Below are 25402 nucleotides of genomic sequence, written 5' to 3'. Positions count from 1 at the left end.
AACATACTGCCCTTGGCCAACTAACTCTTCAGCTACCTTATACCCAAGAAAGGAATGAATATTTAACATTGACTTCCAAGTGTGGGTGGTTGAGTGAAGATTAAGGGGTTCTCTCTATCCATTACGCCATGGTTCTGAAAACCGAGGGAGATAGTGGGATGAGGATCAAGATGCCTATTGAAGATGACGCTTTTCATAGATGCCTTGGTGTCAGCAAGATTCTGGGTAATGAGATTGTGTTGCTAGTCAACTGATGACCCATGTCTCAACTTAAGTTGAATTTTCCAGATAAAAGAAATAATGTTTTATCTGGAAAATTCGGCTTAAGTTGAGTATGAGGAGAAAATGTACTGAAAAATCTGTTGTGGTGGGTTGTATATTCAAGATTAAGGGATGTGCATGAGTGTAAATTTATACATTTTACAATGCTCTTTAATCACTGAATTCTCTGATTTCTAGCATATAACTGATTGTCTTCAAGTCTACCGAAGTCAATTAACACTTTGAACTGAGTGAGTATCCAATAAGTAATAATTACTGAAGAGATACGAAGGAGAGAGACCAAAATGTTTTGCTTCTGACAGTGGGGAGACTGTAGCATATCTAGCTTTGCTGCTAGCAGTTGCTATTTGGGGAAGTCATGCTATCCTGTCTGCACTGTGATGCTGTGCTCCATTTCTAGCCACTAGAAGAGTGACACCTTAGTTTTGAGAACTGCTTTTGGAGCAGCACTGCCAATGCTGAAATCTAAGTTCAGACTCTGAGGCATGAAAAAAACTAAACCTTGGAAGAATGTAGATCACTTCTCACACTTGCAAAATATGTTCCAGTCTGATCAGGAGGGTTGAGAGCAGAAACTTTCTGTTCATACTTTAAGGGAAAGCTTGTACTAGGAGCCAAACTACATGCTAAATTAACCATCCTTTTCAAAAAAAGACATGATTAAGTTGGCCAGTTTTATTTTGTACAGCACCCTTCAGGGTAAAATAAGAGCTATAGTTTTGGGATGGAAAATGGGTGTGAGCCCCCCAGTCTTGCCTGGGAGTGTGATCCAGATGCATAGCTGACTTCTTTTCCAAATAAAAGTGACCAGCGTAAACATGGTTTTTAATAGTTGTGTCTAACATAACATGCAATTGGGCCCTTGTTAAGCAGATATAGGAGTGTTTATGATTAGTCAGAGGAGACTAATGCCATTTCAGCAAAGATATCTCTGCTCCAGGACAGAGAGTAGAAGTCTTGCCCTTTAAGCTCTTTGCTGAATTACAGAATGAGACTGGTTTGGCAGTGTGGCAATATATGCAGTGGTGCAAAAGCAGCATGACTTAATTTGGCACAGATGCTTGGAAATAGCGGCTGCCTTTGGTTTGGGGTCATCCCCCCCCCCCCGTTTCTTTGAACCATTGAAAACCATATATGTTCAACAATATATTTGCTAAAATAAAAAAATTCCTTCCAGTAGCACCTTAAAGACCAACTAAGTTAGTTCTTGGTCTTTAAGGTGCTACTGGAAGGAATTTTTTTATTTTGACTATGGCAGACCAACACGGCTACCAATATATTTGCTAGTGCTTGTGTGATGCAGGCTTCCTCAACCTCGGCCCTCCAGATGTTTTGAGACCACAATTCCCATCATCCCTGACCACTGGTCCTGCCGCCTAGGGATCATGGGAGTTGTAGGCCAAAAACATCTGGAGGGCTGAGGTTGAGAAAGCCTGCATTAGATCATCCTAGGTAGCAAGAGAATGGAGAGCTCCCTTTGCTTATGCAGCCACTCAAATGGAAGGCTGCATTGTTTGCAGGGAAGGTTTCCTCTGGGTCCCAGACTTAAGTTAATCAAACAAATAAATATTTCAAATGCATTGGACACCAGCCTGCTTGTGTACTCAAGGCCTAGCCTCTTGCCACAATTGCTGCTACAGGAGAGGGCATTTGCCATATGCTTTGGGGATGTAACATATTACTATCATTCTGGAAATAGGGTTTGATATATATATATGCCATAAAAAGGACAGACATACAGACACAGACACACACACTCATGATCTCATGACCTCTTGACCCTCATAACTAATAAGAGCTATCTAAAAATGGTGACTCCAGATAAATTTGCAAATATTTGGCAGAAGTTTCTTTTGGCTATTTCATATAGTCCAATGCCCTGCAATGCAGGAATTCTGCCCACAGCGATCCCTGGGCAGGTTTGAACCACCAACCTACTGGTTAACAGCCAGACAAACTGACTCATTGTGTCACATACTCAAATATTGTTCCCTGACACTTTCTCCAGTTTGCTGCTTTCCCCCCTTCTAGGTCACACTACACACACTTTCAGCTATAAACTCTGGTTTTGGTCCTTCTCACTAGCTGCAAGTAGAGGGAGGGAGAAGGGAACCCCCCATTTGCATCTCCCACAGAGCTGATTCCTTTGTTCTCCTTACTCCTTACACTTTGCCAGGAGGCTAACCTGACTTGGTTATCTTTTAACACTTGCTGGCTCCAGAGATTAGATGTATCTAGCACTCTGGTTAACACCCCAAGTCTTGATTAAATCCTAACGCTTACTGGATTCTAGAGTTGAGAGGGGTTTGGCATCCCTGAACTCATAACAATATACTATATGTTATATCCCTTTTCTAGCTGCTAAGGTAAGACCAACAATTTCATAATGATTGTGATTGTTATTTGATACATTGGACTAATACGATCCAATTTTCTGGCGGGGAGTGGTCTGTTCATATGTTTTGTATAATCTTTTATGATGGCTCAAGGCTATGACAATAAATTAAAAACATATGACAGTCCTATTATAAACACAGGGGAGGGAGGACGATTTTGTTTGGCCTGAGTGCAAGAAATTGGAGCTGAAAAGCAATTGAATGTGACTGTTACCTTTTCAGCTACCAATTCAAGTTAAACCCAAATTTCTTTTTTTCCTCCCCTTTTCTTTTGATCCTCAGGCTTCAATCCAAACCTTTGGGTTTAAATGGGATTTCATTTTGAAATGAAAGCAGTTTAAATGGAAACAAGAAATCTCCACCTCCTGCCAAATTGGGAATTTAAAACTGTGTGCTGCTGAAGTGTCTAGCAATCTTGGTAAGTTTCTGGCTTGAAGTGATAAGGACAAACAATCAGTAAGCTTGCTCTGAAGGTAAGAGATAAACCGAAGCAGTGCCTTTCATCTCACTTCAAAAAGTAGGAGCTCAAGATAAGTTTTTATATATTTTGCAAGAGGTCAATAGGTGAAAACTGGCCTTCTTTTGCTTTGCATGCTGATTGAATTTCATTAATATATTGACAAAGCAACACACGTTCCTTTTTTCTCCATTTATTTCAACACTACGTCCATTTTTCACAGAGCTTTCAGCTGCCACAATTTCTCCATGAAGCTGCTGTAATAAAAGGGTATTTTAAATAAAACATATATTACTGAATATGGCAGTTCTGAAACGCCTTTCTCCAAAATAACCGTGTTGAAATGAATAAGACAATACTAGAGGTAAGGCTGTATTCTACCATTTGATAGCAGAGAAGTCGCTACAGAAAACACAAGCTCCATAGGCCACTAACTAGAAGGGAAGCTATTACCAGTATGTTTAGAACAATTCTGATTATTTAAGTAAAACTTAAAAATAAAAGCTTTGATGGTGTAGCTAATGCTAGCAAGCAGCTGATACTTTCTGCAATTAACTATTCACATCTGTAAGGTTGGCGCACCTTACAGATAATTTCAGTGCATTCTCCTTGGGATCATGTCTTGCACTGAATTTTATTTGGAGATTCACAGGTGAGCCCTAAGGTGTTATCATTATTTTCCTTCATATGCAGTAGATTCTGCATTCCTATGGTTGGAATGCTGCACAGCCCTTATGTTGGTTCAAAACCAGTCTATATGATGTTTTCCTACTCTCAATTTTAGTGAAAACAAACAACAGACAGAGGGCAGAGTTTATTTGTTGTTGGTTCTCTGTGCATAATGGAAATACTTGAATGCCACTCCAGATTTAAAATACTGTAAGTCCCACTGATTTCTACAGAAGCATTAAGCATATACCTGTATTTGAACGTCTTACATTGGAATCAATGGATTCAAAAGCAGAGTGGTCCAGCACGTGGTCCAATGGCGACATGTGACTCTCAAGACCTATTTTGGTGGTTCTCGACAAGATTTGATGCTCCCTGCAGCCCTTGTGCTGGTAAGCAAGGTGCTGGGCTTTGGGAAGGAGGTATGAGGGCTCTGATAAGGTCCTAAAGGCCTCCTGTCTCCTGTCTTCTTCCACAAATCTAGTTAGCACTTTCCCAGCTTTGGAAAGGAAATAGGAAGGCTCTAGGGCTCTGCCAGATGCTTGCAGCTCCTACTCAAAGCTTAGCCAGCTTTGGGAAGGCAGCGTGAAGGGCTTGTGTGTGTGTGTGTGTGTCAAACTTTGCTCTCACTCTACCTCCCATGCAACAAAGTTGTGTGCAGCCCTTGGGTTCTGTGTGCTCTTGCAGCCCATTTGGTATGAAATGTTGGACTGCCCTGGGTTTAAAAGCATTTAACTTCATCTAGATTGTGTCCTCCCAACACTCACTCTTTCTTTAATATACATGCATTTAGGGTTATCTTGGAATAAACCCCATTCTGAACAGATATGTCTAAGACGGTGCTGTTAGTAGACACGGAGAAGAATCTCATTTTAAGTGGTTTAACCTAATTTACACCTCCTGAACTAATTTACTGCCCTAATTCACATGTAATTTTCCTTAGGATTTTGCACTTCTTCGAATTTTGTAATAAAGTTCTTGGCTCAAAAACAGTACAAGAACATGCAAAAGCTTTCACAATTTTAGGGTAAAATATGTTTAGAGATGTGTATGTTGATATAAAATACACACTGAATATGTATTTTGGGGGTAAAATATGAATTTAAAGATACATTTAAAACAACAACAACAACAACAACAGCCTAGGGTTTAACATGGCATTAGGAAGGATTTTTCAATTAACACATGCAATACAGAGACAGGCCAGAAATACGCAGCAATCCTATACCCACTTCAATGGGAGTATGCTCCACTGAATTAATTAACACTGGGCTAGAGAAAGGATACTTTGAAGATGACAAGATCTTAAATCAGAGGAATTTTTACTAGACTCTCCAACTCTGACTATTTTCGGAGTCTTCCACAGTATTTCTGAACATTACTTGGCCAGCTTTGGTAGAATGGACTTGCATAATATTTTTTCTAATCCCTTTCACCCTTTTTCATCCATGCCCTTTCCCTACACTCTAGAAATTCACACGGAAAATTACTGAATGCATTTTTCAAAAAGGGATTATTTTGCGCTTTCTCTGGAGGAGGACAGTTGCCTTTGGTTGTTATGGTGCAGTAATTGTGAATGAACTAATTAGCATAATAAATTAGCCTGTGAATAAATGCATCTAATTCCAACTTGAAAATCAGAACTGCAATGGGAAACATATACCCCAGCATATAACTAAATGACCAGTTGCTTTGATTATTCCAGTCCTAATTAAACTTTGCTCTTTATCTTAAAAGTATTACTGCTTTGGTTTGCACCTCCCAATTTTTGGTCTATGCAATGCTTCTCCCCATGCCTCATATTCTCTCTTTGTGGTGCAATACAAATATATAATCTATTAGAAGTGAGGAAGATTGGATGATGGTCATTCCAGGCTTGTGGATTGGGATTAATTAATTAATTGATAATATTTATACACCACCCATCTGACTGGGTTTTGCCAGCCACTCTGGGCAGGTTGCAGCATATATAGAACATAGTAAAATATGTTTCAGTATACTTCCCACCCTAGAATTCTGTGATTCTAGATAGGGATTTTTTGAATGGATCCAAACTACAAGAAAGAAGATTCCACCTAAACATTAGGAAGAACTTCCTGACAGTAAGAGCTGTTTGACAGTGGAATTTGCTGCCAAGGAGTGTGGTGGAGTCTCCTTCTTTGGAGGTCTTTAAGCAGAGGCTTGACAACCATATGTCAGGAGTGCTCTGATGGTGTTTCCTGCTTGGCAGGGGGGTTGGACTCGATGGCCCTTGTGGTCTCTTCCAACTCTATGATCCACCCCCCCAATTCTGTCATTTTTTACCTGTTCCTCTAAAAACTCTTCTTGTATATTACATGTATTATACAGATATTATACCCCATGTTTCTCAAAGGAATCAGCACATAAACAGATACCTGCACCAATGCATATAACTGCATAAAATACTCATCTTGATTCTTTTATACATTTTAAATGTATATTAAATGTACACATATGTACACATAATCTTGTGTATAATTAGTTCAACATTTTAAAAAAGAGAACTCAGCAATGCATGAATGGCTTGGTCAAACTTGAGACAAGATGTGGTCAGATGCAGGCCAGCGTCAATTGGGTTAGAACTGCCAAATTCAGGGTATAAATCTGTTTAAAATTTCCGAGCACAATTCAAAGTGTTGGTGCTGATGTTTAAACAACCTAAACGGCCTCGGTCCTGTATACCTGAAGGAGCGTCTCCACCCCCATCATTCAGCCCAGACACTGAGATCCAGCGCTGAGGGCCTTCTGGCGGTTCCCTCATTGTGAGAAGTGAGGTTACAGGGAACCAGATAGAGGGCCTTCTCGGTAGTGGCGCCCGCGCTGTGGAACGCCCTCCCATCAGAAGTCAAGGAAATAAGCAGCTATCCTATTTTCAAAAGACATCTGAAGGCAGCCCTGTTTAGGGAAGTTTTTAATATTTAATGCTGTATTGTTTTTAACACTTGATTGGGAGCCGCCCAGAGTGTCTGGGGAAACTCAGCCAGATGGGTGGGGTATAAATAATAAATTATTATAATATTATTATTATTCCTCCTCCATTCCTAAACCTAGGATATAAAATTTTTTTGCACATTAGCATGGGGAAAAGTCCTTTGTGGTTTGTGCCTTATCATGCAATATTTATCCAAATTTCCGGTATAGTATAATAATATGCCTTCAATAGTTACACATTGATCCTACTGAAAGATGAGCAGTATTTGGTAAATGATCACACCGTATATCAATCTAACTTATTAAAATATCAAAAACAAAATCTAGTGAAAAACCAGGTTTTTAAAAAATAATTTCATAAACTATTTACAATTAATCATCAGCCAGGAAAGTCACATAGCAATGTTATGTTCATACTAAGGATAATTTTTCAGAAATTTCTGAGCTTTGAGAAAACTGAGCTCTCTTTTTCAGCATTCCTAATTTTTATGAACTATTCATGTTTGTGCAGTGACTGCCTATAATTGCTATTCCAGCTGCAATTAACCATATGTAGATGCTTTCCCATGGAAATGTTTTGTGCTAAGACTTAATTAGGCTCCCTGATTAAATGGCAATTAAGGATACCATTCCTTGCATTCCACCTTAAAGGAACTGTCCAAAATAAAGCAAATGGGATGTCATGAAGAAATTAAAGGACAGTCTAGAGTTAGCAACATATAAACCAAATGGCACAGCGTTTGCTTCTATGTTTATTCCATAAATCAGTATAGGATCATAAGAGAGCTTAAAATCTTAAAAACATTTAGTGTCTAATTAATTATTATTTTTTAAATATAGACCTTCTAAAACAAAGAACATCTGAACAGCAAAGTAACTGAACACACTTTCTTTAAAAACAAGACAGAAACCTGAAATATGGAAGATTCTCAAATTATATGGAACCTTTGAGTGGACCAACCTGCTAAACATTTTGACAAGAGCCTAACATTTAAATCAATATGCTGGGAAAAGAGAATTGCAAGGCCATGATGCAAGAGCTGGCTGGGCTTTATTCTGGGGCAGAAGAGAGTGATAGCATCCTTGGCATCCATTGCCAAGACGAGGGTGGAGTTCATGGTAATCATCTCTAGAGCCAAGATCTTGCCCTGAGTTATTTAGCTCCTAATTTCTAAGCTATATGGGAAAATATCCAGATTTATGGTAAAAGCATGGGTTGGACTGTAAAATAGCAAGTATGTAGCCCCTGAAAAACACATTTTCATATATATATATATATTTGTAGAAACATTTTGATGTTTACTTTTAGTGTGTGTTTTTTGTTTGTCATGTGTTTGGGTGGGAAATATTGCATTGGGAGTCTATGAGAGGAAGTAGAATTAAGTAGCTCAGAGCTGCCTTACATTTCTCCCATCTCAGTGTACCTTGTTTGCCATGTTGGCAATAGATGGCTTTTGAGCATCTCATTTTCCAAGTATCCTTTCCCAGTCAGTTTCAAGTATATGTACCTGGTGTTGGCCTCCCAAGACCATTGTGCTTGGAGGTGTTATCAAGCACAGGTTACTTCTTGACTATTGGTAGAACCTTGGCTTTTTAGACTGACCTTTGGTAGTAGTGGGTTTATGGAGTCAGTTGGGCACCATGTCCCTGGAATGAACATCACAATGCAACATTCTGAGGGATATTCTGGTTTTTGTTTTTTTAAAAATGCTTTCACTTCCCCAATTCCCAATAATGCTCCTTGAAACTGTCCCTTTGCTGTGATGCAGTGCTATTCCAGGGGTATTATGGAAAAGTAAACATGGAGTATAGCCAGGAAAAGGTATTGCCTTCAACAGTGCCACAAATGCAGTATCACTCCACCCCGTTTAAGTAACCACGGAGGAAGTACATTGCCGCACACTTGGTAAATCATCCCTACAAACTTTCACCACTGCAATTTTAGGTCCCATTTTGCTAAGGGTTCTCAGGTGAAAACCTGTTGGTTCAGACCTAATATAATTTTTCCTACACACAAGTACTTTATTGCTCTGTTGTTGTTTCATTGTGTTGGTACCGTTTTCCAATCTGAGCTCTGACTGGGCTTCTGTATAGTATAATTCAAAGAAATTTCACAAAGCTTGAACCTTGTGACTAGTCCTTTGACCCAACATTCTTTTGCCCAAAGGTATGTGATGCTTGCAGCATCACAACTTCACAATCCATTGTGTTCTGCCAGCTATGGGGGACTGATGCTGGCCTATATGTCAGGGCATCAGCCAATGTTGAAAACCAAACCAGAAAGGTCGCAATTTGCCCCATGTCTGCCCAAACCTGGAACTACAAATAAATAAATAAATGCTCTCCATTCTGATCCTACAAAACTACCATGCATTAAAAGTCTGGGGCTTTAAAAGGGGGGGAGGAAATGCTGCCGTGGCTGGTCATGGATTTTGTGATTTTTTCCACTTATAAAAACATTCACTGGAGCTCAATAGCCTAAGGTGGACTAATTTTAGATGTACTTTCTCCCACCAAAGGTAAGCTTCTTTAGCAAGCAGCTTAATCTTCTAAATGTAAAGCCAGAGAAAATTTTGGAACCTCAATCACTGAAGATTTTTAAGAAAGCTGGGTGAGTGTCTTTCATGGTTATGTTGGGAGGTGAAAACGTTAGTTGATAGAGAGGGTAGAGGATTATCTAAGGACATAAGCATTAATAGGTTATTAACCTATCAGAGTTTAAATCTTTTGAATTATGAAAGTGGTTTACTGTTGCTGTTGTTGATATTTTTGTTTTATAAATGCTTTCTGTATTTTTTTAAAAAAAATATGAACCTCTTTGTCATCCAGCTTTGGACTTTTGCCCATAACACTTTGGTCCATGAAATGCTAATGTTTATATGATTTTTTCCCCCCTCTATAGCACAATGAATTTGTGTCTATGTTTTTAAACGTAAGACACCTTTTAGATAAAAAGTGACTAACACATTTAATAAATAAAATGTTTCATGTTTTTAGGTGAATTGTAGCATGTATGCTGTCTATCAAATACCTTTAGCTTTGCTTTCCCTGTTATGACAGCTAAATAACTTTCATGGTAGAAGTTTACAATATATATTATCATTTATTATTTACTAAATTTGTTAGTTGTTTTATCTTGCCCAGGGCAACCCAAAGCAGCTTACAAACAACCAAACAAATAAACAGACAAAAAACACAAACCACACACACCCCGCACCACATAGGTATATTAAAACCAAGAGGAAAGAGAACATCCCACCCACTTCTAAAAGGCCCCAGATAGTTAAAAGGCCAAAAGCCTGGCTACAGAGGAAAGCTTTTGCCTGGAGTCTAAACAAATATAATGATGGTGCCAGGCAAGACTCCCTGGGTAGAGCATTCCACAAGTGGGGAGCCACTGCAGAAAAGACCTGTTCTTGTGTTGCCCCCCCCCCCGGACCTCCACAAATGACATTTAAGGGTTATGTGAAAGGCCTTCTACAGATGGAACTCAAGGATTTACACATTTCCTCTTATTTTCAGTCTTTAGGCATCTTTGCTCATAAACAAAATGGCACAAGAGGCAGGTATCAGAGGGTTTGGTGAAATCCCCACATTTGCAGAAATCCAAAAATAAATGGAGGGGAGTCTTCAAAATAGAGGAATACAAATGTAACTTGCTACGGGTGCTGGGAACTGTAGCTCTGTAGAGGGGAAAACTAGCTCTTGGGTTTCTTGGGGGGAGAGTCATGTGCTCTAAGTGTACATTGAATGTGCTTTAAATGTATAGTGAGGAACTGCCCATAGTTGTTCTCTATCCTAGTTGTGACTTGCTTTCCCGTTCTCTTCTAGTCTTCTCTGACTTTGCATGGCTTTCTTCTCCTTAATGCATAGGTGAAGAACTCTCTTTCTCTGTAGAGAGCTGCATCCTACAGAGGCGTAATCCAGCAGGAGGTGTGTAGCTGCAGTAGCTGGGGCTGGACTAAAGCTTGTGGTAGGTGGGGTCAGAGCTAAATGTTGGGTCCTTTCTTTCTGGTTCTGTCTGTCTTTCCTCTCTGTTGTGGGAGGGACATATCACTCTTGCCAAAGGTCTGAACTGATGACTTGCAGAGGGCTTCCCACCTCCTCCCTCCTATGTTCTATCTGTTTTGGTTCTTCTTCATTTGTCTTCTTCCGCCCTTCTTTCCCTCCAGGTACTCTGCCAACAGCATGAAATTAGGCCAAAGCCACAGTTGCCCACTGCTGCCTTGGAGCAAATTACCATCTTTTGGGAGCATATTTCTTGTACAGCATAAAAAAAATATATCTCTTGCTTGGCTAAGTATCATAGATCACACCCATAGCATACATTTTCCCTACAATCAAGGCGTCCCCCCCCCCAAATCTTGGGAACAATAGTTTTTTAAGGATACTTAACATCACAGATGTACAATTTCCTTTCCACACTAATGATGGTTTATGCCCAAATTAAGAAAAGTTATGTGATTGTAGTCACACCGCTTACAGACACTTGTGCTCCTCCATCAAGTAATTGTCGGAGTTATTAGCATGTGCACAGGGATAGCCCTTTTGCAGCTTTTCTTCTATTTAAAGCCTAATATTCTGAAATGTTGACGTTGTGGGTGTGAAGCAAATTAGAAGAGGAACTACGTGTCTGCCTGAGCTATGGAAAACCTGGTTATTGCGATGAAATTTTGTCTGCAGCTAATGATTGCTGTCATAGGCAGTCAGAAGGAAGTGGCATAAAAGAGACTTCTCCTAAACCTCACCCACCAACCTCCAACCCTTCCACTCAGAAACTTGGATGGTGCACATATCACACAAATTAAGATGCTGAGGATCCATTCCAGATCTTTTACGAAAGTTAATTTTTTGCAGTAGATGAAAATGTGGCTTTTCAAGTATATTATTCTGGAATAGTAGCTGAATAATGATGATGCTGTGTGGCACCATGCCAAACCTTCTCTCCACCATAAATGGATCAGTCTAAGCCACCAGCTGAGTTGTGCTGAACAGGCAATCTTAGTGAGAAAGGGAGAAGCCCAGTGTTTGAGAGGTACTAGCTGTGCCAGCACAAGTTTGATGAGGCAACAGGAATAGATAGAGAAGGAGAAGAAGAAGAGTTTGGGTTTGATATCCCGCCTTTCACTCCCCTTCAGGAGTCTCAAAGCGGCTAACATTCTCCTTTCCCTTCCTCCCCCACAACAAACACTCTGTGAGGTGAGTGGGGCTGAGAGACTTCACAGAAGTGTGACTGGCCCAAGGTCACCCAGCAGCTGCATGTGGAGGAGCGGAGACACGAACCCGGTTTCCCAGATTACATGACTACCGCTCTTAACCACTACACCACACTGGCTCTCTTGGGATGATCCAGTGGCTGTTGCACCAGTGTAAGTGTCATTGACTTGGGATTTACATTGATTATCTTGTTAGTAGATAAAAAAATCCGACTGAGTTATGGAGAAACTGCTGCTTATACTGGGCGCAAGCAAGAAGCAAAGCATGCTTTGTGTTCATTTGGCTTAATTTTTCAGTGTGGGATATCTGATGGGGAGTTTGTGCAATTAGAAAATTTAGATTAATGCGCCCCCGTGCTCCCAGGTGTGATATCTTTGCTGTATCCATGTACCCTTTCCACATCAGATGCCATGGGGCTGGGATGATGTGTCTTAACACTAGGGCTTTGGATCCTGGCAAGGGGTCTGTAAGAATAGCACACTCTTCTTGTATACCAGACTATCAGAATGTGGGACTAGGTCCCCATATCACTTCCTCATGGCCTTCCTCAATACCGCAAGGGGCCAATATTTTAACCACTTTTTAACTTAATGGCTTTGTGGTGTACAGAGATGCTCAGCCATGTTAAGCTTCTGTGGGCATGTCTGAAATGGGCAGTAAAAGCCATTCTGGGTCCACCCACTCTCTTTTTTCTGGTTGGAGTAGAATGACCTCCTCCAGGACTTAGTGAAGCGGAATTGGTGTGTTATATCCATCCATTGCCTACAACCATATAATTACCTTTCAGATTTTTGTATGAATTGCATTCTTCTTCTGGCTTTCAAACCTGTGATTACCCTAGAGTTACAGCTCACTTTTTAAAGACAAACTGCTATTGCTTTGCTTTTAAAAGAAAAAAATGCTTTATTGTAGCTTGAAGACAGTTCCTCTTTGGCTAATAAGAGGTTATTTTCTTTAAATTGCCTGGCCCTGCATACATGTCACTAAGAATAAGCAGACGTAGCTTCCTTTAGCAGTAGGTGCACTGCAGCCAGATAAGTAGTCAAATCCATTTTCACTACAGCAGTAAAGACCCAACGCGTTATGGCACCTGTATATTAACACATTAGCAGCCAATAATATTAAGGGAACATCAGCATGCACAAATTTATTTCAGATGGTAACAAATGTTTTAGCAAAGCTAAATTGTTCTAAGAATTTGAGGAGAGCCTGCTGGAGAAGGCCAGTGGCCCATCTAGTCCAACAACATCCTGTTCCAACAGTGGCCAAGCTGATGCCTGTGGAAAACCCGCAAGCAGGGCCTGGGCACAACAGCATGGCAGTGTCTGGCAACTGCCTGTGATTGTGAAGGCAGAGCATAGCCATCATGTATAACAGAGATAGATAGCATCGCCCTCCATGAATTTGTCTAATCATCTTTTAAAGCCATCTAACTTGGTGGCCATCAGTGCATCCTGTGGCAGTGAGTTCCATAGTTCAACAACGTGGTGCATGAAGAATTGCTTCCTTTTGTCTGTCTTGAATATTTCCACATTCAGCTTCACTAAATGTCCATGAATTCTAGTGTTATTGGGGGGGGGAGGTTTTCTATACTTCCTCTATGCTATGAACTTCTGCCAGGCCTCCTCTCACTTTTTCTCTAACTAAAAAGTCCCAAATGCTGTAACCTTTCCTCATAGGGGAGTTTTCCCATCCCCTTATCCTTTTGGATACCCTTTTCTGAACCCTTTTCAACTCTACAATAACCTTTTTTTGAGGTGAGGCAACCAAAACTGTACACAGTATTCCAAATGTGGCTGCATCGTAGATTTGCGTAACAACGTTATGATATCAGTAGTTTTATTTTCAACTCCTTTGCTAATGATTTCTAGCATGGAATTTGTCTTTTTCACAGCTGCTGCACACAGGGACAACATTTCATCAAGCTACCCACTATGACCCCAATATTTCACCTGTGGTCAGTCGCAGCTAGTTTAGACCCCATGATTGTAAATGTGTGATTCAGATTATTTTTCCATGACATGCATCACTTTATGTTTCAACTGAATTTAGCATTTTATTGCTCATTCAACTGAATCTGAAGAGGTCCTTTTCAAGCCCTTCAAAATATCTGTGTATTTTAATGAGCAAACCTGGCCACTTCACTGCTCATCCCTAATTCTGGAGTGTTTATAAGTTAAAAGTAAAAAAAAACACAGGCCCCTTAGGGGACTCCACGTTCTATACTTCTCCGTTCAGAGAACTGTCCAGGGCCATATGAGAATGCCTACATAAGTCCCTTGCTTTCCTCCTTGTAAATAGCTTGACAGTCAATAGCTCAGGCATAGGCAAACTCGGCCCTCCAGATGTTTTGGGACTACAACTCTCATGATCCCTAGCTAACAGGACCAGTGGTCAGGGATGATTGGAATTGTAGTCTCAAAACATCTAGAGGGCCAAGTTTGCCTATGCCTGCAATAGCTTGGCAACCAATGGTTTTAGGACCGAACTACTGAAACTACTCACTTTGTTTTATTTCCGGCTTTCAGCCATTTATAGTTTACTGCAAAATTTATTTATTCATTTATGTCCGCCTAAGAACAAGTTCCCTAGAGCAAAAATTACAGCAACAATATAAGTCAACAAATTAAAGAAGAACACACAAGTGATCAAAATGCATCCCTAAAAAGCAAGAAGTATGTGTGCAGGACAAAACTAATGTGTGAGAGAGCAGAACAGTACAGTAAAACCCACTGTGTTAAAGCAAATTTTAGAATCACTCCATAATTGGGGGAAATTTAAAAGGTGCTTGTCTGATGCTGAACTGACATTTATACAGGAGCCAAGCAAGTGTGAGGCCACTACTGAGAAGCCCCTTTCACATCACACAGCTGGGGCATCCATAGAAAGGCCTGAGACCTGATAGCCTGACAACCTCTGTGATGTATACTTGAGCCTAGTCAAGATCCCCATAACAACAGGTCCATGAGCACATGTGTAAGAAGATTCAGGTTTGCAAGTATGTATGTACAGGCACACATATTTGCTAACAATTGAAAAAAGATGCGCATTCTTTCACTTTTTCAATAATAATAATAATAATAATAATAATAATAATAATAATAATAATAGCTCTGCTGCTGGAGGGAGTAGCAGAACTCCTCTTGCCAACATCTGTTTGGCTTCTGACTTTTCTTTCCCATGAATGCCCTGGATGTAGCAATACTGGAGGCGTTTTGGGAGAAAATGGCACCTACCACAAAAAAATTGTGGTGACTGCCCTTCCCCCTTCCAAAAATGCCTTAGGAAAAAAAAGCTATGTATGTGGCATTGTGAAAAGAGGAAAATGTAGCTGTCAGCCAGTGGCTGCCAAGAGGAGCTCTAAATCTCAACACAACTGTGTTTTAAGATAAAGGACTGAAACTGTCCTGGCCACCACTAAGCCTCCACCCCAACAAATCTTTCCGTTTATCCTTCCCATGATAAATTACCAAAATCCCAGCTCTTCTCTTATTCTCCGGTACTTCCCCTTTATAGAGGTCTGTTATTGGTGGACAGACAGGTGAAAAGGAGCCCCCTCACATGCAAAAAGGAGAGGAAAGGTATAGTGCTGTGGTATCATGGCAGGAGGGGAAGATGAGCAGGAGCAGCAAGGAGGTAGTGTTGGGGGTCCTCCTGCCAGTGGGCCTAGTGGCTGGACATGAAACAAGCCCTTTCAACAATGGCAGAAGGTAATGATCCTTAAGAGACCCTGGGCATAAACTGAAATTAAGTCATGAAGTGCAGGAGATGGAAAAACCAAGCACCACAGGATGAGGATATAGGGTTTAAATCAGGCATAGTCAAACTCAGCCCTCCAGATGTTTTGGGTCCACAACTCCCATGATGCCTAGCTAACAGGACCAGTGGTCAGGGATGATGGGAATTGTAGTCTCAAAACATCTGGAGGGCCGAGTTTGCCTATGCCTGGTTTAAATTCAGGGATACCAGCTTACAAAGAGAGGTGAAAATACAGAACCAGTCAATGTCAACAGCCCAAAAGAGGTAGCCACAAACTGCTTTATCCTCCCTAACTATTTATTTACTTAATTCTTTAGTAGCTTATTTGTGAAGCGGTATTTGCTTGCTTGACTGGATCTGATCATCATCGGGGGATATATATAATGGAGCGTGATCCAAGGAATGATACAAAACTTAAAGGATGAAATAAACAGTGGACTCCATTATAGAATTATGAAAAATGTTTACACCTGGTGCCAAACTGTAGAAATGTTTCAAAAGAAAATCCTCTGGTGAGGAGCAGTCATCTCAGCAGTAGACTGGATCAAATTTGCTTATCTGTTATAGAAAGAGATGTAATTTTATTGAATAGTCAGTTAAGTATTATTAAAGGAAACAATTCAATAAGATACATTGCTAGCTGAATATGAAATTGATTGGAATAAAAAAAGAGATTGCTTTTAAGCAATGAAGCAAGAAGTAAACATTCAGTGTTTTGCTAGATAGAGATAAAATTGCTGTCCTGAACTCAGAGACCTTGTCTGAGATGGGACACCTGGTTTAACCTTTGTACAGCAAATCCCAGTACCAGATATTCAAAGTGGACTATTCAGTGATTTATTTTCTAAGAAATTTCCAATACTTAATTTAGTTTGGAAGCAAAAAGGGCTACATCCTCAGATTTTCCCCACATGTGAGTAACATTGTTGGATCTGTGGCACTTTCTGATTTAAAATTTTAATGCTTCCCAACATGTTCCTAGATAGATCAGATCCCTTCCCCAGCAGCCTCTTGTATTTCCTAAATTATCGCAAGTATATCATTGTTACATTGACAGTAGATGTTAAACTGACTTAGGTGGCTTTGTGAAAGCACTATCTCTCAGTTCTTACATGTGGCTGTCTTAAAGCTAAAAAGACTGCTCAGAGGCTCCTTCTGGAAAAAGCAGGATATAAATGTAACAAATAACTAAAGTAGTAAAAAGCTTATGATTTGATGTAAATGAGGCACTGTGCAGCCAAATAAGCAAAGAGGACTCAGTGCAAACCACATCATACATTTAAAGTGCATGACTTCCCCCAAAGAACCTTGGGAACTGTAGTTTACCCACCACAGAGCTTTAATTCCCGGCGCCCTTAACAAATGACAGTTCTCAGGAATTTGGGGGAGAGAAGTCATGTGCTTTAAAATAGTTTTAAATCTGTGGTGTGGATGTGACCCATCAAGTCCAACCCAGCAGGAGGATAGCAGCATGTGTTAATGTTACTCTACTGGCAACATCCTGCCTGTTCAAAACTTTTACGTGGTACAGAAATGGGCATGGAGAAGCTAAATGGGCATGGGATATCCAAAAAGCCAGCTGCCCCATTTACTCCATCCTCTTTACACATTTATATCCCACCTTTCATCCAAAGAGCTCAAAGTGGCATAGATGGCCACTTGGCTTGCACTCTTTATAAAGACTTGAAGAATGAGATTATCACCCCTCTTTTACTGTCCATTCTGCGTCACCCCACCACTGCCACAGTGTCCTTTCTCTTGGCAGATCAAGATGAGCAGGGGACAGCAAAGGTTGCAAGGTTTTTAGCTGGGGCAGTTCAGAATAAGATCCACCATTTGACTATTGTTTCAAAACCCTAAAATGTACTTTATATAACTGACTTTTTATTTCTGTTCTTTGTATATTGTACAGTGGTACCTCGGGTTACATACGCTTCAGGTTACAGACTCTGCTAACCCAGAAATAATACATCGTTGCTTCAGGATGAGAACAGAAATTGCGCGGCGGCGGCACGGCAGCAGCGGGAGGTCCCATTAGCTAAAGTGGTGCTTCAGGTTAAGAACAGTTTTAGGTTAAGAATGGACCTCCGGAACAAATTAAGTACATCACCAGAGGTACCACTGTATTTTTGTTTCATTGCTATGGCTGACGCAAATAAAGATTCATTCATTCATTGGCATAGATAGTTCTCCTCCTCCCCATTTCATCCTCACACCAGGACTGTGAGGTAGGTTAGGCTGAGAGTGAGTGACTGGCCACCCACCCAGTGAGCTTCATGGGTGAGTGGGGCTTTGAACCACGGTCTCCCAGGCCCTAGCCCACCACTCAAGTCACCCCACCACACAGGCTCTATGTTATAGCTACTGTAATTTGACTGCCCTTTTATCATGTTTAACCCCCACTTATTTATTCGTCTTTTTGTTTTAAATTTGATGTATTTCTGTTTTAATTATTTTAATTGTATTGTTGTTGTGAGCCGCCTTGGGCATCATTCACGGAAGGGTGGGATATACGGTAATTATTAAATGCATTATAATAATCAATACAGTGGTACCTCAGGTTACAGACGCTTCAGGTTACAGACGCTTCAGGTTACAGACTCCGCTAACCCGGAAGTAGTACCTCTGGTTAAGAACTTTGCTTCAGGCTGAGAACAGAAATTGCACGACAGCGGCGTGGCGGCAGCGGGAGGCCCCATTAGCTAAAGTGGTACCTCAGGTTAAGAACAGTTTCAGGTTAAGAACGGACCTCCAGAACGAATTAAGTTCTTAACCCGAGGTACCACTGCATTATAGAATTACAACTATACACACTTAAAGGCCTTAGGCACAGTTAGCGAATTTACTTCTCGCTGAGCACTTAGTTGCTGTATCTTGCCTATTAAGCCCGGGAGATTATTTTATCAGTTTGATTATATTTCATCGATAAGCAACCATGTGCAAAAAACCCAAATTGCGGAATAACGAGGAAACATAGGATATTGTCTGTAAAACAGTGTTTGCATAAATAAGCACCTAAGGACTAATAGAAGGAAAGACTGATTACCTACTACATACAGACTCCCATAGGGGACTCAGCTGGTTATATAATTATCAGCAAAGTTTTAAGCTGCAGAGAACAATATGGGTTGTGTGAATACATATAGTAACCAATTCTGTTACAATGTGTATTATTTCCGGAAATGACAATCTGTATACAAAGAAACATTACGTACAGTAACAATCTCTTTGTTTCTCTTAACCAACCGATTTTTTTTTTTATTTTTTAAATGCAAAGATAACAGAGTAGAGTGTAGAAACTGGTGGGGTCCATTTTCTGGATCCATGTCAGGGGGGAGAGACTACTGTTGCTACAAAAAAGGTAGCAGGTTTAAACCTCCAACAGCTTTATAGGTGCCTATCTGACATTCAGCCAGCTTCATCTCTTCAGGATTTTTTGCAAATTTCATGCACTTCTGTTGGGGAAGAAAAGTAACCATGATGGGTACATTGTGACTTCCTCATTTAAATCAATGAGAAATGCAAATAAAGCTTTTCCTTTAAAAATAAAAATAAAAGTGGCCCTAGGAATTGGGAAGAAAATAAAGCAAGATATGCCACCGAAGTACCAAGATAAAGAACCTACCTAAATGAAGCAACAAATATGAATATGAAGAGTTTGTTTTGGGGTTTTTTTTGGCTCCCAGTACGTTTCACAGCATAAATGAAAGTGTTTGTGCTGACCTTTAAAGCCCTAAATTGCCTTGGCCCAGTATACCTGAAGGAGCGTCTCCACCCCCATCATTCAGCCCGGACACTGAGATCTAGCACCGAGGGCCTTCTGGCAGTTCCCTTACTGCGAGAAGCCAAGTTACAGGGAACCAGGCAGAGGGCCTTCTTGGTGGTGGCGCCTACCCTGTGGAATGCCCCCCCATCAGATGTCAAGGAAGTAAACAACTATCTGACTTTTAGAAGAAATCTGAAGGCAGCCCTGTTTTGGGAAGTTTTTAATGTTTGATATTTTATCGCTTTTTAAATATTCTGTTGGGAGCCGCCCAGAGTGGTTGGAGAAACCCAGACAGATGGGCGGGGTATAAATAATAAATTATTATTAGAATATTATTATTAACCTGAGGGTGCTCCTGGCTTCAGCCTAGCTTAACTGTTGTATTCTAAGAACTGTAATGTCTTTAATGGGACATGGGTGGTGCTGTGGGTTAAACCACAGAGCCTAGGACTTGCCGATCAGAAGGTCGGCGGTTTGAATCCCCGCGACGGGGTGAGCTCCCATTGCTCGGTCCCTGCTCCCGCCAACCTAGCAGTTCAAAGCACATCAAAGTGCAAGTAGATAAATAGGTATCGCTCCGGTGGGAAGGTAAACGGCGTTTCCGTGTGCTGCTCTGGTTCGCCAGAAGCGGCTTAGTCATACTGGCCACATGACCTGGAAGCTGTGCGCCGACTCCCTCGGCCAATAAAGTGAGATGAGCACCGCAACCCCAGAGTCGGCCACGACTGGACCTAATGGTCAGGGGTCCCATTACCTTTATTGTCTTTAATTAGCATCGCCTAGCTCACCAGGACACGGAGTGTATTGTGGGCTGCCCTTGACAAGTCTCCAAAAGTTACAGCTAGGGCAAAATACTAATAAGAGCACACAGCCCATAAATATGTGACATTAATTATCACATGTGTCTGTTTTAGCCTGATTGTTAACTACAAAGCCTTACACCAGCCTGGAGAAGAGTGTATCCTTTAGATACACACATCAGATCCCATTTTAGATCATAAAGGAGGTGCGGCTTTGAATTTCATGTTTCCATGATGTAAGCTTGATGGAGCACAGGGAAAAGCCTTTTCCATCAGGGCTTCTACCCTCTGGAATTTTCTTGCAGTTGAGGCCTGACTCTTTGTCCTTAGAAGGCATGTGAACATTTTCCTCTTTAAGCTGAAATTTGGGTTGTGAACTAGCATTTATTTATTTATTTAACAAAATTTGTATGCGCCTCAACTGCAAATAAAACATCTAAGTGGATTAGGAAGAATATAAAAGGTTTAAAAAGCAAAATGAATAAAACCAACTATTAAATGCATGCATTGTATGCTAAAATTACATATTAAAATACATATCAAACATAGGTGCCTGGGTAGGCTTGCCTAAACAACAACAACAAAAAGGTGTTAGCAGATGTGAAAAAGGATACAGTGAAACCTCCTACCTAATGTCAATGGGCAGGGAGTTCCAGAGTGTAGGAGCTGCCTCACTAAAATACTGGATCCTTACAAATGCAGAATGTGCATTGCATGGCACCTGCAAAAGTGTAAGTTCCATAAAACAAAGTGGTTGAGTGGGCATATATTGGCTAAGGCAATCCTGCAAGTAAACTGGTCCCAAGATGCGAAAGGCTTTATGTACTAATCCTAACACCTTGAACTTGGCCAGTGATGAATTGGTAGCCAGTGCAGACCTTTAAACAGTGGTGTTATGTGCTGGAAGGATCTCATCCCTGTCAACAACCATGCTGAAAATTTCTGCACTAACTGCAGTTTCCAGACAATCTTGGAAGTCACTAATACCCGCACTGCTGTGCTTATGCTCTCCTATCAGTGACAAATTTGGATCCTGAAGAACTCCCAAACCACATCCTGTCCAGAACTTCATCCTGTCTAATTTCTCAGAAATGGGAACTACTCACCCACAGCCCCTCTGACTTCCTTGGATTCAAGCTCAGCCTATTTTCCCTCATCCCTCCCACTCTTCATCCTGACAACAGTCCAGGGCTTGGAGGCCCTCACCGGATGCAGATGCTATGCAGTAATAGAGCTGAGTGCTGTAATACCCTTGGTGCTTTGCCTCAAATCACCTAATGACTGCTCCAAGCAGCTTCTTATAGATATAACATTATTCTTATATTATTCTTATAGAATAACAGAACTGAGGATACAACAAGTGCACAGAGGCACCCCATAGTATAACTCTCCAAATGCTACTCTCTGAATTTGGCCATGTAGATAGGACTGAAACTGCATTAGCACAGGGCCCCCAATTCCCATCCCATAGAGCAGGAGGATACCATGGTCAAAAGCAGCTGAGAGATAAGAAGCAGGAGCAAGGTCACACTTGTCCCGCTCTCAGTAAAGGCTACCCATCAGGGCAACCAAGGCCAATAATTGACTTTGGCAGTCATGCCTAAACTCAGATTAGAACGGGTTCAGATAGTCTACATCAGGGGTCTGCAACCTTTAAGACAAAAAGAGCCACTTGGACCCGTTTCCGAAAAAACAACAACAACTGGGAGCCGCAAAAACATTGCAATATTTAAAACAAATATAACACTACATATATTGTTTCTGGCCTTAATGCTATATATACAGGATCGTGCAGTCAGCTGTCAATCTCAAGAAAAAAGGACAAATTAATAGCTAATTAAAATATTTAATTTACAACCAGGTAACCAGGTTAATGGGACTTTTGCTCCTGAACCTCAGTGCTCAGTGTCTGCACATCAGGGCTGTAAGACGTCACCTTCATTTTCACACAGGCTTGCAAGCTGTCATCTGTGAGGCGTGATCGGTGCTTGTTTTTAATATAGTTCATGTTGGAGAAGACCTGCTCACATACATATGTGGAAGAGACCACAAGGGCCATCGAGTCCAACCCCCTGCCAAGCAGGAAACACCATCAAAGCACTCCTGACATATGGTTGTCAAGCCTCTGCTTAAAGACCTCCAAAGAAGGAGACTCCACCACACTCCTTGGCAGCAATTCACCAAACTTTCACCTGCTTAAGTTTAAAAAGGGGCTTCAAGCAACTAAAAAGGGGCTTCAGGCAACTAACTCCACGTGGAATTCCACGCGACCGCGACTGCATAATCAATGCCACAAAATGCCAAAGAAAATTAACCAGGGCCCCAGTGAACCATAAATCATAATCAGTGCCTGATGTAAATAATAATTAATAATGAGGGCCCAATGTCATCCTCATCATTATAAAAATAATCCCTCTCTTCGTGCCGCCCAGCCTCCCAAGAAAAAAACCCCACTTCAAACGGTCACAAAGCACAAATTCCACGCGACCGCGACTTGCTATGCCCAATAATCAATGCCCCAAAATGCCATAGAAAATTAATCAGGGCCCCAGTGTACCATAAATCATAATCAGTGCCTGATGTAAATAATAATTAATAATGAGGCATTCGTCATTATAAAAATACCATATTTTTCGCCCCATAGGACGCTCCGTCCCATAGGATGCACCTAGTTTTTTGGGGGGGAAATAAAGGGAAAAAAATTTCCCTTTATTTCCCCCCCAAAAGCAGGTCGGGGAAACTGAACCAGGTCGAGGAACAGCGGGATGGCGGCGCTTCGCCTCCCTGCTGTCCCCCGAGCTTGTGGGGCTGGCCGATGCCTGTGGGGCGGCAGGCTGCTATCCGCAGCGTGGGGAGCCTTGCCGGGAAGTCCGGCAAGGCTCCCCACGCTGCGGATGTCTGCCTGGCAAGGGGGGCGCTCTGCTTTACGGCGCCCCACCCGCCGGGCAGCAGGCTGCTATCCGCAGCGTGGGAAGCCTTGCCGGGACCTCCAGCAAGGTTCCCACGCTGCGGATGTCTGCCTGGCGAGGGGGGCGCTCTTCTTTACGGCGCCCCACCCGCCGGGCGGCAGGCTGCTATCCGCAGCATGGGGAGCCTTGCCGGGACCTCCGGCAAGGCTCCCCACGCTGCGGATGTCTGCCTGGCGAGGGGGGCGCTCTTCTTTATGGCGCCCCGCCCGCCGGGCGGCAGGCTGCTATCCGCAGCGTGGGGAGCCTTGCCGGGACCTCCGGCAAGGCTCCCCACGCTGCAGATGTCTGCCTGGCGAGGGGGGCGCTCTGCTTTAGGGCGCCCCGCCCGCCGGGCGGCAGGCTGGTCACCTCCGCCCCTCGCCTCCTCCCCTCGCCACCGCCCCGGAGCCGCAGCAAAGGCTTTAAAGAGCCGCATGCGGCTCTGGAGCCGCAGGTTGCCGACCCCCGGTCTACATCATCCAATAATACCTTCAGCTGGCCCACTATATATTAACATGCTTTTCTACTGAATAGTTTTCTTTTCCTGAAATTGTGGTTTACTGTGTTAGGTTTTAATCATTTTGTGACAATTAATTTTGCAAGTACAAATTGAAACCTGCAAAATATTATGATCCTAGGTTGTGATGACTCCCTTGTTCTCTTAGAATGGAAATGATGCCTACCTGAGAGGTGCCAGAACTGAGTACCGGTGAGTTCTGGGTTTTGTTTTGTTTTGTTTTGTTTTATTGGTCATGGCCAATATGTCAACGTCATCACAACCTTTGGAAAATGGATTTTTGATCTTAGAATGATAGCTCAATAAATTATATGCCCTACTCCCATGGGATACAGATTGTTTTAGAAATGCATCTTATATTTATGTTTTGTATTCCAAGGTACCCCATTTTCTAATTATAAACCTTGTTTTTGCTGATTTCCTTAATTTGTCCCTTGCATTTGAACCCTTTGTAGTTTAGCCACATATAAAAATGTTCTGTATGATACTGGTGAACACTTTGTAAAATAAATAAACAAGGGAGCTCAAAATACCTAGAAAACAAAAAGTAACAAAATTAAAATTATTAAGTGCCTATTTTAGATAAGTGGCAGCCTTTTTGGGGTCTCCCCCATCATCAGCCTAGTTTTTTAATTTATTTTGAGGATGAAAGTCTACAAATTTGAAAAAGAAAATCCCTAAATTTCCTCCCCAGCTCATTTCAGGGAAGAATAAAAGTGAGCTAAGAAGTGTTTATTTTTTCTTCCTCCATTCACAAGATGATGCCTCACTCGTGGGGAGTGGTAGATGAAGAGAAAAGGAAGAGACCGCTCTCCGCAACACACACAGCATGGAGGTTTTCAAAAATAAAATGCCTTCTCTTCTTGAAAAAATGGCACAGAAGGTCAGAAAGTTCTCTCCTTCTCTTTCATATTTTCTCTTTCATGGGAGGTGTATCTCCTTATGGCGGAAGAAGAAAAAGAGTTTCTCCCTGTAAGGTAAAGATCCAAGGAGGCTTGTTGGTGCTGAAGTTAAGTGGGGGGTTAAGTGGGATGCCAATCCCCCCCAAGCAACAGCATGCAAGCCCCTTCAAATTTCACAGACTCCCCCAGCCCATACTGGGCAATGTGTGAAAACTTGAACTAGGATCTCAATGAGGCAGAGCTAGGCAGCACCATTTCAGAGCTTTCACTGGGAGCTGATAAAGCTCTATGAAATTTTAAAGATGACCCAAATCCCTTCAGGAGGATTTGTGTTTGATAGGATGCAGGTTGCTACCCCTTCGGGATTTTTTCCTCCCCGTTTATTGCTCTGAACCAGCCAGTTGGGCTTCCCATTTGACACACATCAGATACGGACAATCCCTCCAGGACAAGTTTGGAAGTTCTATGGCCCATTAGCCTCCATCTGGCCATGTGGACATAACCCTTCCCCTTGGGACCCCCTTACCAGGGTATCCTGATACTTTCATCCATAGGATAGGGGAAATAAGGTTCCTTCCTGCCCCCCACCCCGATTATAAAAAGGATCCAGCCCAATGCCTTTTTGTGACAAAAAGATGTGACAATTGCTGCAAGGTAGGCAAAAAACCCAGACCGGCCCGATTGGTCTGCAAAGAAAATTCTTCCCTGGCCCCAAATACAGCGACGGATTCACTCCA

General features: G+C 41.8%; 1 protein-coding gene and 2 long non-coding RNA genes across 6 annotated transcripts in view; 2 read left to right on the top strand and 1 right to left on the bottom strand.

Moving 5' to 3' along the window:
- Positions 1-25402, bottom strand: part of SLC6A1 (solute carrier family 6 member 1) — an 81675-nt gene that overhangs the window by 37209 nt on the left and 19064 nt on the right. The gene's annotated exons all lie outside the window — the stretch shown is intronic.
- LOC310700123 lies at positions 2245-20742 on the top strand. Of its 3 annotated transcripts, none has more exons than XR_014522439.1 (6): positions 2245-2648; positions 2961-3096; positions 7597-7875; positions 9276-9367; positions 10630-10729; positions 20413-20742. It is a non-coding gene; the product is annotated as an uncharacterized lncRNA (long non-coding RNA). The 3 variants fall into 3 exon arrangements; XR_014522441.1 differs by lacking the exon at positions 20413-20742 and adding an exon at positions 10929-11102; XR_014522440.1 differs by lacking the exons at positions 9276-9367; positions 20413-20742 and adding an exon at positions 10929-11102.
- LOC310699230 lies at positions 23721-24637 on the top strand. The gene is made up of 2 exons (XR_014522016.1): positions 23721-23955; positions 24522-24637. It is a non-coding gene; the product is annotated as an uncharacterized lncRNA (long non-coding RNA).

The sequence above is a fragment of the Podarcis liolepis genome, assembly GCF_965112155.1.
Source record: "Podarcis liolepis genome assembly, chromosome: 2".
Classification (NCBI taxonomy): Eukaryota; Metazoa; Chordata; class Lepidosauria; order Squamata; family Lacertidae; genus Podarcis; species Podarcis liolepis.
Note: the sequence above shows the minus strand (reverse complement) of the source record. Positions and strands in the feature narration are given on the sequence as shown.